This window comes from Vidua macroura, chromosome 3 (assembly GCF_024509145.1).
Source record: "Vidua macroura isolate BioBank_ID:100142 chromosome 3, ASM2450914v1, whole genome shotgun sequence".
Classification (NCBI taxonomy): domain Eukaryota; kingdom Metazoa; phylum Chordata; class Aves; order Passeriformes; family Viduidae; genus Vidua; species Vidua macroura.
In genome coordinates, this window is record NC_071573.1 from 45,647,728 (window position 1) to 45,662,291 (window position 14,564).

At 34.8% G+C, this 14,564-nt stretch overlaps 1 protein-coding gene across 3 annotated transcripts in view; it reads right to left on the minus strand.

Moving 5' to 3' along the window:
- The window catches only part of ARID4B (AT-rich interaction domain 4B), an 87,414-nt gene that overhangs the window by 66,350 nt on the left and 6,500 nt on the right, over window positions 1-14,564 (minus strand). The gene's annotated exons all lie outside the window — the stretch shown is intronic.

Here is a 14,564-nt window from a genome sequence, read left to right on the forward strand (position 1 = left end):
CCTGAGCAAAATGATGAAGTGACTATGTAAAGTCTGAAAAAACAACAGTCAAATGAATTCTCAAGAGAATAAAACCCCAAACAAACCTATTTTTAAAACAATTTGATAATTCTTGCGCATTATTTCTATTTCCAGTCATAGACAATTTAATTATTGTTCTCTTTTTAAGAAGTTAGTTGCACAGTAAATTCAGTATAACAGTATACCGAACAGGAAACTCTGTGTATGTGAAATGACTTGTCTGTATTCTAGGTAACTGATAATAGTGGTATTTTAGTTGACAGAAATATTTTTAGGTAGTAAAACTAGCAAGAGCAAGATCAGTGAACAGATACTAAAATCAGATAATTACCGAAGGATGCTGGGATTTTTTTCACTGAAATTGTGGCATATTAAGATTCTGTTTATTATCATTGATTTAAAAAACTATTTTCTGTTCTGTAAAACTTTAGAAGCAAATTAATGCTAAATTGAAAAACTGAACCTTAAAAAAAACCACCAGCAAAACTCAAAACCAACACCCAAAAAAACCCCAACCATAAACAATGACTCCTTTTTCTGCAGATACAAAATAAAGTTTCTTGCCTTGGTTTACTTCCATTGTTTGTACAACACTTTCTAAACTGTCTGAGGAAGAAAAAGGGGGGAGGAGTTATTTTTGTTCCTAAGTCAGAATAGAAAGGGAAAGCTGAAGGAATGACATACAATTCAAAAACCCTGAGCAGAATGAGATTTCTGAAACACCAACCCAAGTCAATTCACTAAACACAGCTATGATCTTATTCGTCTGACAATGTTTAAATATGTACTGATAAAATTATATTCCAAAATTCTAAGCATTGAAGATGTTTTTTTTGTAAATTTGTATGAAATCCTGACTGCAGCTGATTTGTAATTTAATATAAAGTACTTTTTAGAATCCCACATTAAAACTTTAACACATTAAACACATTAACACATGTTAATAACTAACTACATTTAATAACACATTAAATCACAACATTAGTCTGGTAAAAAATTAATGTGTTGCCTCTGGATTTGGTTTTCACCCAGGAGAATGATGGGGGAGTACACAAAAGTAATGCCAAACCTACACACTGTCAAACAAGACAAAACAAAAAACATAAATACAAAACAAAGCGAAAAAAAGAGAAGTTTTCTTATTGAAAACCAATCCTTCCTCAAGACACATTATTTAGTAAGTTAAGCCAAACCAATTTGCACATGAAGGCTGTGCACAAATCCAAGCATTCAGGAACTAGGAACTTGTGCATTGTGCTTCTGGAGACAAAATTAATTTGTAGCAGAGGGCCAACTGTACACAAGAGTGTACCAGAAGTATGGTAGTATAAAATGTCTAATGTCACAGCAACACAAGAAATTTTAGACAAGAGAGTGGATTTTACATCTGCCATGCTCCCTCCACTGCTGCATAGTAATTTGGTGTAAAACTGCTGGCCAGGGACAAGACATTTAGAAAAGAACTATAAAAATTAGTTTTGGAAATATCTGCAAAGAGACTGAAATAACTTCATCTAACCACTTTATTAAATGTTATGTTACAATGGATGAGATTCCTGGGAAAAACAAACAAAAACTTAATTACACATAAAAGGTTGTCAAGGTCGTTCCTCTTAGCAGGATCATTTTAGCTGTATTATTCGTAACAGGTGTCCATAATACCTATTCTTACATTTAGGAATGAATAGCCCGCACTCTGCAGTGCTTACAGGCTTTCCTCATCTAAACACTCCTCGCTACTGTTATTTCTTGTCTTAGCAATATTGCAGATGGAGACAAGTGTACTTCTGCTTTGTAACTTCCAAGAGATGCAACTTAAGAGTAATCCAATTTTTAAAAGAAAACAATAACTTATGGTGTAAATTTTATCTATGGGTTAAAAAAACCTGAAGTATTTATACTTACCTATAGGCCCTGTATTTTGAACTGTGCCTCTGGAGTTTGATCTTATTGGACACAGGTATGGCCTACTTAATTGCAAAAGAAGCAAATACAATTTCACACAATTTTCAAGCAATACTTTAACATTTCAGTACAGCATTTGCCTTTCTGGCAGAAATATGACATTGCCTCATGTTCCATTTATTTTTTGGCTATTTTTCTGAGGACTGCCCCCTCAGGAGGTGGAGATAGCATGCAGGAAGTTCCATTTTCAAAGGCAGTGAACTACAAATGCAGCATGTACCACACCAAATTGGCAAGTATTGATGGCTCCCCAGCTCAGCCTGCTGGCTGCCTTCAGCCCCAGACACTAAAACCTTAGATGAGAAGGCAGCAAAGTTCTCCATTTAATGTGCTGGGAGTCTTGACTCATTGACTAAAGCACCAGCCTCACTCCTCCAGAGGACCTGAACTATTGCAAATTCATGACATGAAGCACATTAGAGGAGGAAATGAGATGCCTGAACGAGTCAGGAGTGCTTGCAGATAGGTTCTGAGCCAACCATCCAACAGAATCTACCCTACTTTACAAAGTACTATTACCAAATTGTTGCTGCCCAGCGGACAGAGCACCCATTGCCACATGCCGACATTTATAATACAAAGGAGACTTCCACAGTGCCATCACTCGCACTGAGAAGTATCACAAACACCCAAAGGTTAGCTGGAGTCCTTCACTGGATTTGGCCTATAGTGTCAGACTCAAGTGCTCTTTCATTGCAAAGGAAAAAACCAATATTGCAGGGACCTTTAATCTTATAGTCTAGGGCATTCAAAATCCCATTTTGAATCTTCATCTTCAGGATGAACAGAGTTTTTAGGTTTAAAAAAAGGATGTTAATATGATGTGTAACTAGTTGCTTGAAGAGATCATAAGATCAATTAAAATACTCCATTCACTTCAAACCTTTAAATCAACAGTCTTACTAAATACACACTAAAAGGATGATCAAGCAGCTTTTGAGGTAACAGGTCAAACTAAGCTTAATATCGCTATAGGTATTCACACTCAAATTCTGAATCAACAAGGAACTCCCACAGCTAAAACAAAATATTTTCATAAAGGGCAACTACAGAACATGAAGTCTTATAAACAATTACCTGTGCTTGTCAAGATTCTGTGAAGTGCCGCATACACAAAACAACCTATCAAAGTAATCAGAAAAATCACTCAAAGAAATACCAGCTTTACCACTTCTGATTTGTGCTGATGCATGTCAAAACTCATTTTGCTACCCCCAGACACTTGTGTGATGTCTCAGACAGACAGGAAGTATGCACATGGTTTCATCTCTGGTTGGAGCTCAACCTACCATAATACTAATTTTAAAAATACTCTGTACACAACTCCACTCAGCAACAATCTGTTCACTTCTTTAGTTTTAAAAGCTCAACTGTTGCAGTCAGTCTCCACTTCCTCTCAACAAATTATGCAGGCCAATGCTGGCTGCCTTGCCTTGTACTTACATTCATTGCTCTGAAATCCTGCAATCTTGTGGCTATAATAGCTGTGCGGTTTTTAGCCTCAAAGACATCCCATTATAATGGATCAGAATTTCATAATGCATTTTTCTTAGTGCTTACAAAAACTTGGTAACATAGCTTGTTTTTAATACAGTTTATTAGATTTCTGCTGTATTTGCAACCAAAATACACAACTACCTGTATAAGAATCAAAATATGAATGTTTTGTGTAGAATTATGAACTGACAAATGGCAAGAAGCAAAACAGCCTGACTGCTACAGAACTGACAGGAAACTTCTAAAAATGTAAGTGCTTTAAAACCTAACTGGTGGAAAAGTATATAGCTTCTTTATGACAGAAATCTAATCAAACAGAACTGTTCTAAATGCAAGTCACACTCATTTATTTGTTTTTTCCTGGTTCCTCTGAATAATCATCAGGATGGAGTTTTGATCATTATGTAAAGTTAGAAAATCAGTTTAGTAAAAAGGCTTGAACCTATTCACTCCTCTGAGAAAGCCAGGAATGCTAAGATAAATATTCTAAAATCTCTGTCTACCTGCAGGAAACAACAACAACAAAAAAAAGTAGTGATCAAAAATAAATCAAATAAAATCAGTTTAAATAATCAAAGTTGGTGACACACACTACCTACTGCCAACAGTAGTTTTTAATTTCTGAAACTAGGAAAGGTGTGTGGGGGGGAGATGTGTACTGCTAGATGCTCAGCACCAGCAGTTAAAACAGATGGTGTGTTCTTTCATACTTCTTTTGTGAGTGAAATTAACAACTTACAAGTGTAAAAGGAGAAAGCCTAGGCCCTATAAATTCCAATCCAATGAATGACGATGCCTCTCCCTGTGCATCCTTCCTTTTGCACTTGTTCTGATACACATTTGATTTGGCACTAAAGTGCTTCAACTCATGAATTCACTTGTTTCTGTTACTTTTGCTAAATTGCAATTCTTTCACTTCAGTACATTGTATCATTTCACTGCAATATCACACAGCAGCATTAACAAAGTAGGAGCAGATAACTCAATGGACAAATTGGCAGCCTGCCCCAAATGACAAGATGAAGTAGTACTCCACAATCATTTAGAACTCGTAAGATTCTTGTAAAAAAACCACAGAAATTTCAAAACTTAGAAAATAATCCTCTTCTTTTCCCATGGGTGTTTGATAGCATTTTCTATATTTACCTTTTCATTCCACACTCTAGCACTTAAATTTCTTTTTTTTTCCAAATTGCAAAAATTGAATGTATGAGGCTCTTAGCTGGATGGGAAAAGATTACAGTTACCATCCTACCTTTTTTTTTTTTTCTGTAATATCTTGATAGTCAAGCTGTCTCTTCTTCAAATGATCTGAGTGTCAAAGAAACAGCTCTTGGTCAAACATCTCCACTAAAATCCTGAAATGGCTTTAAACTGGCTGAAAGCACTTCAGCACTGGAGTATATGCAAGGTCAAATACAAGTTTGTATTCAAAGTCTAATCTACTTGGATAGCACTCAAAAAAACAGTTAATGTTAAGTTTTGTCCAGTACACATTATTTGCAAACAAAGCAGATTAACTGAGCATTCTCTAGGAATGCTCTAACTTTTGATTTTTATAGAGAACTAGTAAAATGCCACTACCATTAGATCACAGAACTAAACAATTTTTCATTAATCTGTGTTTGTAAAATAAGAAGTCCAGTTGTAAACTGAGAACTAATTTCAAGATTAATTTCAAAAATTTCAGAATTTACCACAAAAGAGGCACTTTACTTAATTCAATTTATAAATGGGATCAGTCCTGTCAAAAATCACTGCTTGGTTTGACTTTCCTGAAAAATGCGATATTTAATGTGACTGTACTACAGATAACTTGTATCAAGATGATGATCCAGTGCTGAGGCAGTCTTTAGAAGTCCTTTAAGGAGCAGAGATCTACAGTAGAACAAGAAAATTAACCAGAGCCGTACAGCTGGACAAGCGAGATTGCTCACAAGTCACTGCCTTGCACAGAGTAACCCCATTAGGTTTAACAGCAATAGCAGACACTAAGGCATACTTGAATCCAGAAAACCTGTTTCAGGTTACACCACACTGGCAAAGAGATCAAAATATGAGAAAACATTCTTTCAGCCCTCTCATGGTCTTGCATGCATTTAACCCAGGGATTCCATTAGCACTGTTTGACACAGCACATGCACCCCGAAGCACTGCAGTTACAGGAATATGAATATGCAGACTTTCTCCCTCTTCACAGAGCCTGACATTGCAATTAAAAACATCAACTGAAGGAAGGGTCAATATCTCTGCAAAGATAATTTCCTTCAATTACACCTCTGGCATCTAGTTTCTTCTGATAAATTCAGACTTGGTGAAGATACAGTCATCTGAGTCTCCAGTTCAGATATATTAAATTAATAGCATGTAGCACAAAGATACCTTACCTACAGAAAAAACTCCACTTCTCTCTACCAACTTGCCTTTTGCTTTTCTCCTGGCTTCTCCAAACCGGTTGTTTTCATCCCAGACAAAGTGCAAGGCTCAGATTCACTAAGATATAAATACAAGTAACAGAACCTGAAGATGCACTTTAGAGCAGGCAAACCAGGCTCTCCTCTGCTTTCCAGTGACTTGCTCTGAAAAAATATCCTCAATTTCTCCACCAGCTTCAGGAGATTTAGCATGCACACATCAACAGTTTTGTCTTCCTTTCTAGGTCAGTGCCAGCAGTAACTTTTAAGACTCCCATTTTGCAAACTAGTCAAACTAAAAATACTTTTTACTTGTTTTGTGTTTTGACAATGTTTGACTTCAACTAGATACACACTAATCCCTACACTTCTCCTTAGTTTTTAGCATTAAGGGAATCCTTCTCTTGAACATTTTGACAGATCTTCACTCCTGGTCTAAATTTGCCATTTATTCTTCACCAGTAACCTACTATACTATTCTTGAGTCTCCAAGGGAAACATTACACAAGAGCTTACAAAACACATGTCAATTGGATAAAACAACTACTACACCAAGAGTGCAATATTTTTGGCTTTAAAACAGTAAGCCCTTATATTTGGCTTTCCTTGACTTCCCAGTGCCACAATTACACTTTTGAAACATCTCATAGAATACAATTGTAATGAAATTCAAAGGCAAGCTAGCCAACAAATTGAAACTTTTAAAGAACTTCAGGTAATTTCTAGATATTAAAATATATATATGTGTTTGTGTGTGTATAAAAGTTAAGTGTAAACTTGACCATTATTACCTTCACCGCATAAATTTTTGGAAGTAAAAATTACAAGTATTATCATTTACAGGTATATCTATACTAGTCTCTTTGATTATACAGTCTAGATATATATTTTTAGTGTCCTGATGATAATACTTTCCTTTGTGGTTTTCCCCTTTTACATTTAACAAATATTCAATTTCTCTCCAAGCGTCCTGTGAATAAGATTCTACCTTCTAATAAAAAATTATTTTACATTGCATTAGCTAAGATACAAATAGCATACAATAACTACATGCATGCAAAGTATCAATAGTGCTTCTGTCTTAGTCCATGCAGAGGCTATATTTTCTAACACCTGGAGTACAGTCTTACAGCCTTTGAACTGACAGTAAATTATACTGCAATACAAATATCTATCTCCATACTATCTTTTATGGAAATATGAAAATCTATCTTTCTATAAAGGTATTACGCCTTTCAAAATAGTAAAAAATTCTTCAGCTTCCTCTCCCAGTAAAAAAAAAAAAAAGGAGAAAAAACCCCCCAGTAAAAATTTAAAGCAACCACAATTATTGCAAAGAAAAAGGTGACTATATATATGTAAATAAATAAAATTACATAAGAAGAGTTGCATTAGCCGAAGTTTTTCAATGTTCTGATTTCCCCTTAATATTCTAGTGAAGCTATAGGTCCCTTAATAATGAACAGGACTATTAACAACAAGATTTCTTAACTCTATCTTCAAATCTCCTTAAAAACAGGCTACAGAACCCATGGCACTGCATTAAAGACAATGAGAGACAAGACACAAACAGGGTTAAAGAGAAGTGAAATATTAGCATTACTATACGCACACGTGCACTATGTAGAAGCAGCCAAGCAGCACAAAAAACAACTAAAATTAGGTTTGGTCTGCCACTACAGTAAAATAGTTGGTTAAGAGTATAGATAGCTTCCAGTCAAGAAGAGCAGATTGGTTAATATTTTAGCTATATACACATAACCAATCATCTTGGTCTGAAAGAAAAAAAACCCACATTATTTTCTGTTAAATTTCACATTTCTTACCAGCACCTATTGGGCCACTGCTGTCAGGTAAAATATACACATCATTGCAGAACACAGATGTCTTAACTAAGCTGGACACTGGTTAGCTGGGGTAGCAAAGAAATTAGTATTACAAATAATTTACCAAGGAAAACTTATATATAAAATTATAATCATGCTCACAAGCAGACTACTTCTACTATTGAAAAAACTTGATTTTTACTTATGTAATCCTCTTCCAGAAAAATATAAACATCATTTTCCACAATACACTTTTCTTTCAAATGGACAGTTCCTCAAACTATTAAGTAAATTGTAAATCCTTCCCTCGCTCTCCATCTTGAAAAAAACAACAACTCATTTGTATATCCCACTTTCCCCAGATTAATAGAAATAAATGCCTCTTCTGGAGTAAGGCATATGTAACTCAGTACAATTGCATATGGGTTAAAAAGAAAGTGAGGATTAAAATTTCAAGTCCACAGTTTTTATTTCTCTTTTTTTTCATCATAAAAACTATAGTTTTTCTTTAATAATATTCTTCTGTGAGCTAGTTTTACAATTATCCTAACTTGTAGGAACACAATTCCTAACTTACATAAATTTAACAAACATAAACACACATGCAAACTTCTCTCCCATCTCAATTCATTTTTGGAGAATACTATGGCCAAATACTCTTGCATGGTCAGTAGCAAGCGTATTAAAAGGAAATTAGTAATTTCTCTTTCTCATTCCTCTTCCCAATATTCATCTTGAAGAGTAAGTGTTCAGTATTTAAGTTTGTGAAAGGAGGTTTGGGGGAAAAATGCAAAATGTAGTCAATGTGGCAACTATTCAGAACAGGGATGCAAGATTTTCCATCAGAAAATACCCATAGCCAACCAAGCCTGCAAGCATTAAAAATAAAACAGATATTAAGAAAACAGAAATACCCAGTTGAAGACAAGTCTGGAGGAGATTTGTCAAGTGCTGCATAATTATGAAGACATATTTTAGATGCATGCTACACAGAAAGTGTAAGTGCCGCTGTAGAAATATAGGGAGTAAGAACAATATACGTGCAGTTAGTATTCAGGTAGGCTACCTTTTAGACTTCAAGAAATTAAAGAACCTAAACTACTTGTTTCATACCTTTTATCCAATTTATCCACTCAGAATACTTCTGTTTCTTTGGCTACTCATTGCTGCATCCGTTTCAAAAACATCTTCAGCTGGCTTAGCCTGTGACTAATGGCAGCCATTTCCAGGGAGTGACTATTTAAAGAAAGATCCTTGCTCAGATTCCACAAAACTCTTCAACATATTAAAAAACAGAGAATAAAATTTTTCAAGTTGCATAGGTAGTGTAAGAGTCTGTTTGCTGCTTTCAAGTGTGCTGAAGCTATTATGTAAAGCCCAGTTTTTTTCTTAAAAGTCTTTAAGCCTCTTATACTAAAACCTTCATTTTTTTAGCCTCTTTTCAAAAAGTAACATTTAGGATTACTCAAGTGACAGAAAAAAAGTCTACCCTAAGTTCTACTTGATAGTCTTTTGTGTGTCAACAACTCTACTGTTGCTTTCTATGTGAAACCTTGTTCCGTTCTCTAAAGTTGAACAAGAGGCATCTCAAGAAACAAGTTGAACAAGAGGTCTTCAGTCCCAAGACACAATGCAGGAGTCTCAATGTGTGTCAGTAAAATACCAGTGTCTCCATCAAATCACCAGTTTACAGTATCAACTTCATATGCCAATGAAATTCTAATTAATTATATGTTTATGATCAATGTTTTTTCCCTAAACCTAAGAAGATAATTGAAGAGAAATTCTGAAATACTTGGCTTAAAGGATAAACCTAATCTTCCAGTACTACCGTATGACAAATCAGCCCAATGTAATATTTCTTTTCACAGAAATACTATGCATCACTCTGTGAGAAGAGGAATACCCAATTAAAGCATTCACACTGGCCTTACTAAGCAACTGATGTGCCCACGTACTACTTGGCTGGAATGTTGTTTCAGTGGACACAAAAGCTGTTTGAAGAGAAACTGCCAGAAAAAAAAGGAAAGATGGTGCAGTTCCTTTAAGACTAAGGAGGGTTTTTTTGTAAACACAAGTGCCATCTGCATATCACATTCAAGTATTGCAGTGGTTTGGGTTTTTTTCCCAAGTTCAATTCTGAGCAAACACAGTAAGGATATCCAGCTACAGCAGTAAGATAGCAAAGTTCTGAAACTGTATCTGGATTTGTCTGGAATCAAGTATCTTGGGAGGAAATTTACCATTTCCTTTTGGGGTTTTGTTTGTTTGTTTTAATATATATGTATATTTATATAAAGGTCTTAAAAGCTGATTTGTTTCCTCAAAACTCCAACTAAGTAAATACAATACACGTAACTAGAGAAACTTGATGAGGCCAGCTTAAGTATCATGGATCATTTTTATTCCACATAATAAATGCTATGTTTAATATTTATTGTCAGACCATAATTAGGATTTCATTACACCATTTCAAATGTTCAAAGAAGTGCTGTTGCATAGGAAGTTACTCCAGTGACAAAAAGGAAGATTGTTCGCTATTTTAGTGTAAAAAAAGAGTACGTATAATTTTACTGAACTGAAATCAGTGCTACTTGAGCCACAAATAAAAACATTTCACTAATTTAAAGCTGACGTACTACCACTTGAGCTGCCCTCTAGATGCTACCAATGCCTCATACAACACCAGTGAAAAAGTCTGTCATAGCAGGACACACACCTATCTCTCTCATATGTATTATTATTACTATGCTGTCACCAAAAGAGTATTTGTCTTACAATACAGAATGTAACAAAAGCAGCTTATTCACTTTACTTGCATCTAAAAACCTAAATTACCCTACACTGGCAAGTGTACATATAAATATTTACTTTTTTATGTACAAGTTATGAAATAGATTTTTTTTTTAATAAAATGTTTATTAAATGTTTATAAATTAAAGACGATTACCTTATCAATCCAACATTTTGGCTTGCATCAGGTAAAGTAAAATGAAATCAGAATATTAGCTCAATAGCCAAAGAGCTACTAGCAAAGAAAAACTGAATTAGTGCAGACAGGCATCTAATATACATACTAATACTTACTGGAACTTCATGTTAAATTATTCCAGGGAATACAATTGGCAGAAGCCTTGGCAGTCCAATTCTAAAATGGATCAAGAATATCAGAATATATTTGTAGAGTGACTTTTCAGGTATCCAATACAGTATGTCACCAAGTGACACAATCTTTTGTACTACTTGAATTTTAGGAATGTAAATACTGCACTAGTAATCTGTGAGTAAAGGAAAGAATCCAAGATTTAATGTCTTTTAAATTGTCCAACATTACAGGCAGGAAATAGGCAGGATAGGCAGGAAAAATAGGCAGGCAAAATAGGCAGGAAATTCTGCAAAGAAGAAAAAGACACCACACGGTTACCTAAATCATGTTCTACATGTAAAGGTATGTGGATTGTCATTGTAAAGTTCTGGAAGAGCACCTCAGAATGAATCTGCATTTAGAAAATGGAAATTACTCAAAGTTGAATTATCATCTCCATTTTTCTCTCTGTTCCAGGCAGCAAGGTATTGGTACATATCAAACGCTAATTTTCAAACAGTACTGCAGTCTTACCTATGCTTAAGTATTTCACTACCTCCCTTGATGCCTATCTAGCAGGGCAACCTTCTAAAGAAACTGAAGTGGAAATTTATAAAATTATTGCTATGTTTTCAAAAATGCATTTATATTTATGGAAGTACAAAGATTAAGACGGATATATATTTTATTTCTAAGTTCAGTGGTGTAATTTGAAGTTACATTCATTTAATATTGCAGCAGCATCTATCTCTTAATAAGCAGAGCAGTAAAATAAGCTTAAAAGTGAAAATACATTTTCCATTACAAATTCCTGAATTCTGAAATGCTGGTATAACATGTACTCATTTAAAGATGTCTCAATCCCTTATTACTTCTCCCAGGAAAAGAAGTTATGCCAACCTAAGTGTCACAGCATTAACAAAAAGATTAACTTAACACTCTTTCACTTAAATACTCGTAAAGGATACTGGAAAGTCTCTTCCACAATTTTAAATTAATTTAAAGTATTATTTGAAATCTTACAATATTGTATTCCACATTTATTTTAAAGAAAACACTGAGTGGACTATTTTAAATGTACAAATGAGATTTAGTGCTTGCAATCTGCTGTTGAGAGGACAGCTGAAAATAATAAGGAAAAAAAATTATCACAGTGGATCAGGTTGCCCTGCCACAAACAGAAACATTTTTTTTCCAATCAGAAGAGAATGTGAAAAAACAAATTACTCCCTACTACATTATTTATTACAGCTGAAATCTTGCATCAGATACACTTGGATCTGAATTTTGCTGAAGTGAAATCCCATTTCCTAAATCCCGTTTAGGATTGCCCTAAATGATGAGGTATACTAAGTTAGAAGGACACATAAGAGGGAAAAGGGAAAGGATCACAGAAAAAAGCTCAGCTAGAACACCAGTTCTTAGAAAGGAAGATAACATATCATCCAAATATCCGCATTAAGTTTGTGGTAATAAGCAGAAAATGTCACATACCTCACTCTACCATCTCCAACTGGCATTAACACCCAACTGTCACCAAGTCTCCACTTGTCTACCCATAAATATACAGGCCTTCTTAATACATATAAACAAAAAATCGGAAGTTTTACTTCGATTCCCTTCAACTTCCTTAGCAAAGTGATGTAATTTCTCCCCAAATTATCATTCCCTATTGTTTTAGTTTGGAATAAAGGTAGCACAATTGCTTACATCTTCTGTCCACTGGTAAAAGTACATATTGTCAAAATGTATTATAGGCATATAGAGATTGTCCTTTATAGGATAGAAATCTAGTATTTATAAATATCTTTCTAGAGAAAATTATAATACCAACTGTTTCTCTAATTTAAGTAGGAAGACACATAATTGTTATTAATGGTATTCTTTCCAAATGCTGAAGAAGAACTTGAAGGACGAAGGAAAGCAAAGCTTATACTGGCCTCCTTAAAAATGAGGTTTTTCACCTGATACCATCTCTTCTTTAAGACCTCTCCATTTTTTGAAATCAATGTTTATCATATTGAAAATTGAATTTTATTCATTTATTTCAAGACACAGCATCAATTCAAATAAATATTTTCACTTAGTATCTTCTAGAAAATATGGACTTCAAACCTGTAAAGAAGTCTGGTGTTCTAGGTAGCAAGAAAGCACAAAAAACCTTCTATGGCAATTTCACCAGTAGAGAGTTTACAAAATGTTTAGCCTAATGACTGTAAACTGCTAATTTGGCAGAGGGATGGGGAAGGATGTGTGTTCACATGCAGTTTAAACCAATCCTAATCCGTCTTGGTGCACTTATGCTCTTGTGCCCTTTCTTCCTCTGCCAGGCATCAGTCAGGACAGGAACAGTCTGTGAATGAAGACTATATGTATCTGATTATTTCTAATTTCAGCTTAGTTCCGTGTACTCTGGCACCACACAAATGGACTACTAGCACTGAAGACAATGAGAATAAACAGCCAAGACTGGGAGAATGAGACAAGACTGCATTCTTCCATGACCATACAATACCTTAATTTGACAAACTACTTATGAAACAAAATCCTTTGCTTCAAGTTCTTGGGGGACAAACCAACAGACTAAACAGTAAGAACAGCAAAATCCTCTGCCCAAGAATCTGGGTGATCTGCTCTGCAACAAAGCTCTAGAGATGTCTGCATTCACATTTAGCTTAAATGACAACTGATGAATGCTGTCTCTAGTTACTTCTTAAGGGAATCTGCATAAGTCACAATCTAAGATTACTTAAACTGGGAGTTCTAGATGCTAAAATGTCTTTTCTTTGGTGTACTGACTACCATCTTCACTCTAGAGCAAATATAGGCTCAAAGACAACAGCAATGGGAGCAAGTAACTCTGTGTTAACTGGAATTATGCCTTTTCATACTGCTTTCACTCAGTAAGGAAAATGCCAATCATAGTTCAGCACAATTTTCTTCATAGTGAAGACAGGTTCAGGTACCCCCAAAATAGTACTCCACATTCAATTAATTAATAGATATTCAGTCAGGAAATCACTGTCACACAAGTGGTCGCACATAAAGCAGCTGGCTCATCTCAGTCCTAATTTTCTACAGGTAACTCAGCAACAACCTCCACCACCCTGCTCTGACATTCTCACATCTGGCTTTCAGATCTTGCTTACAAATACTTCTTGCTAAACAAGTCATGACCGCTTTATAGTCTGCCAAGCCAAAAACAAAAAACAAAAAAACAAAACAAACAAAAACCAAAACAAAACAAAAAAAAAAAAAAAAAACAAAATCACAAACAAAACCCAAACAAAAACAAACAAACAAAAACCCCAAAAACCAAACTAAAACAAAACAAATAAGAATAGTGCTCTCTTTATTGAATTTCTCCCCTGGTTCAAACTAATCTTCAGAAGGAAAATAGATGATCTGGTCACCCCATATTAACAGAAAAAAGAACAAAAAACCCAACTACCCAGATTTATGACTTGCCATCAAAACCTTTTAAAATAATTATGTTAACACATATTTAAACACTAACATTTAGTTTATGCATAGGGCTAAACAATTTTTCTCAGTTCCCTGGAGGCCTTTTGAAGTCTCCTAGAAGTCTTTAAAAATCCATTCCATGCACATATCCAAGCAAAACAGCAAGCACAGTAACTGGACAACACTAAGAGCTAAGTGGAAGAGGCAAAAAGTAGTCTTTTTTACCAAAGCACATCAATTAAAAAGTAAGCAGCCACAATACCTGACTTCCCAACATTTCTCAGATGTGAC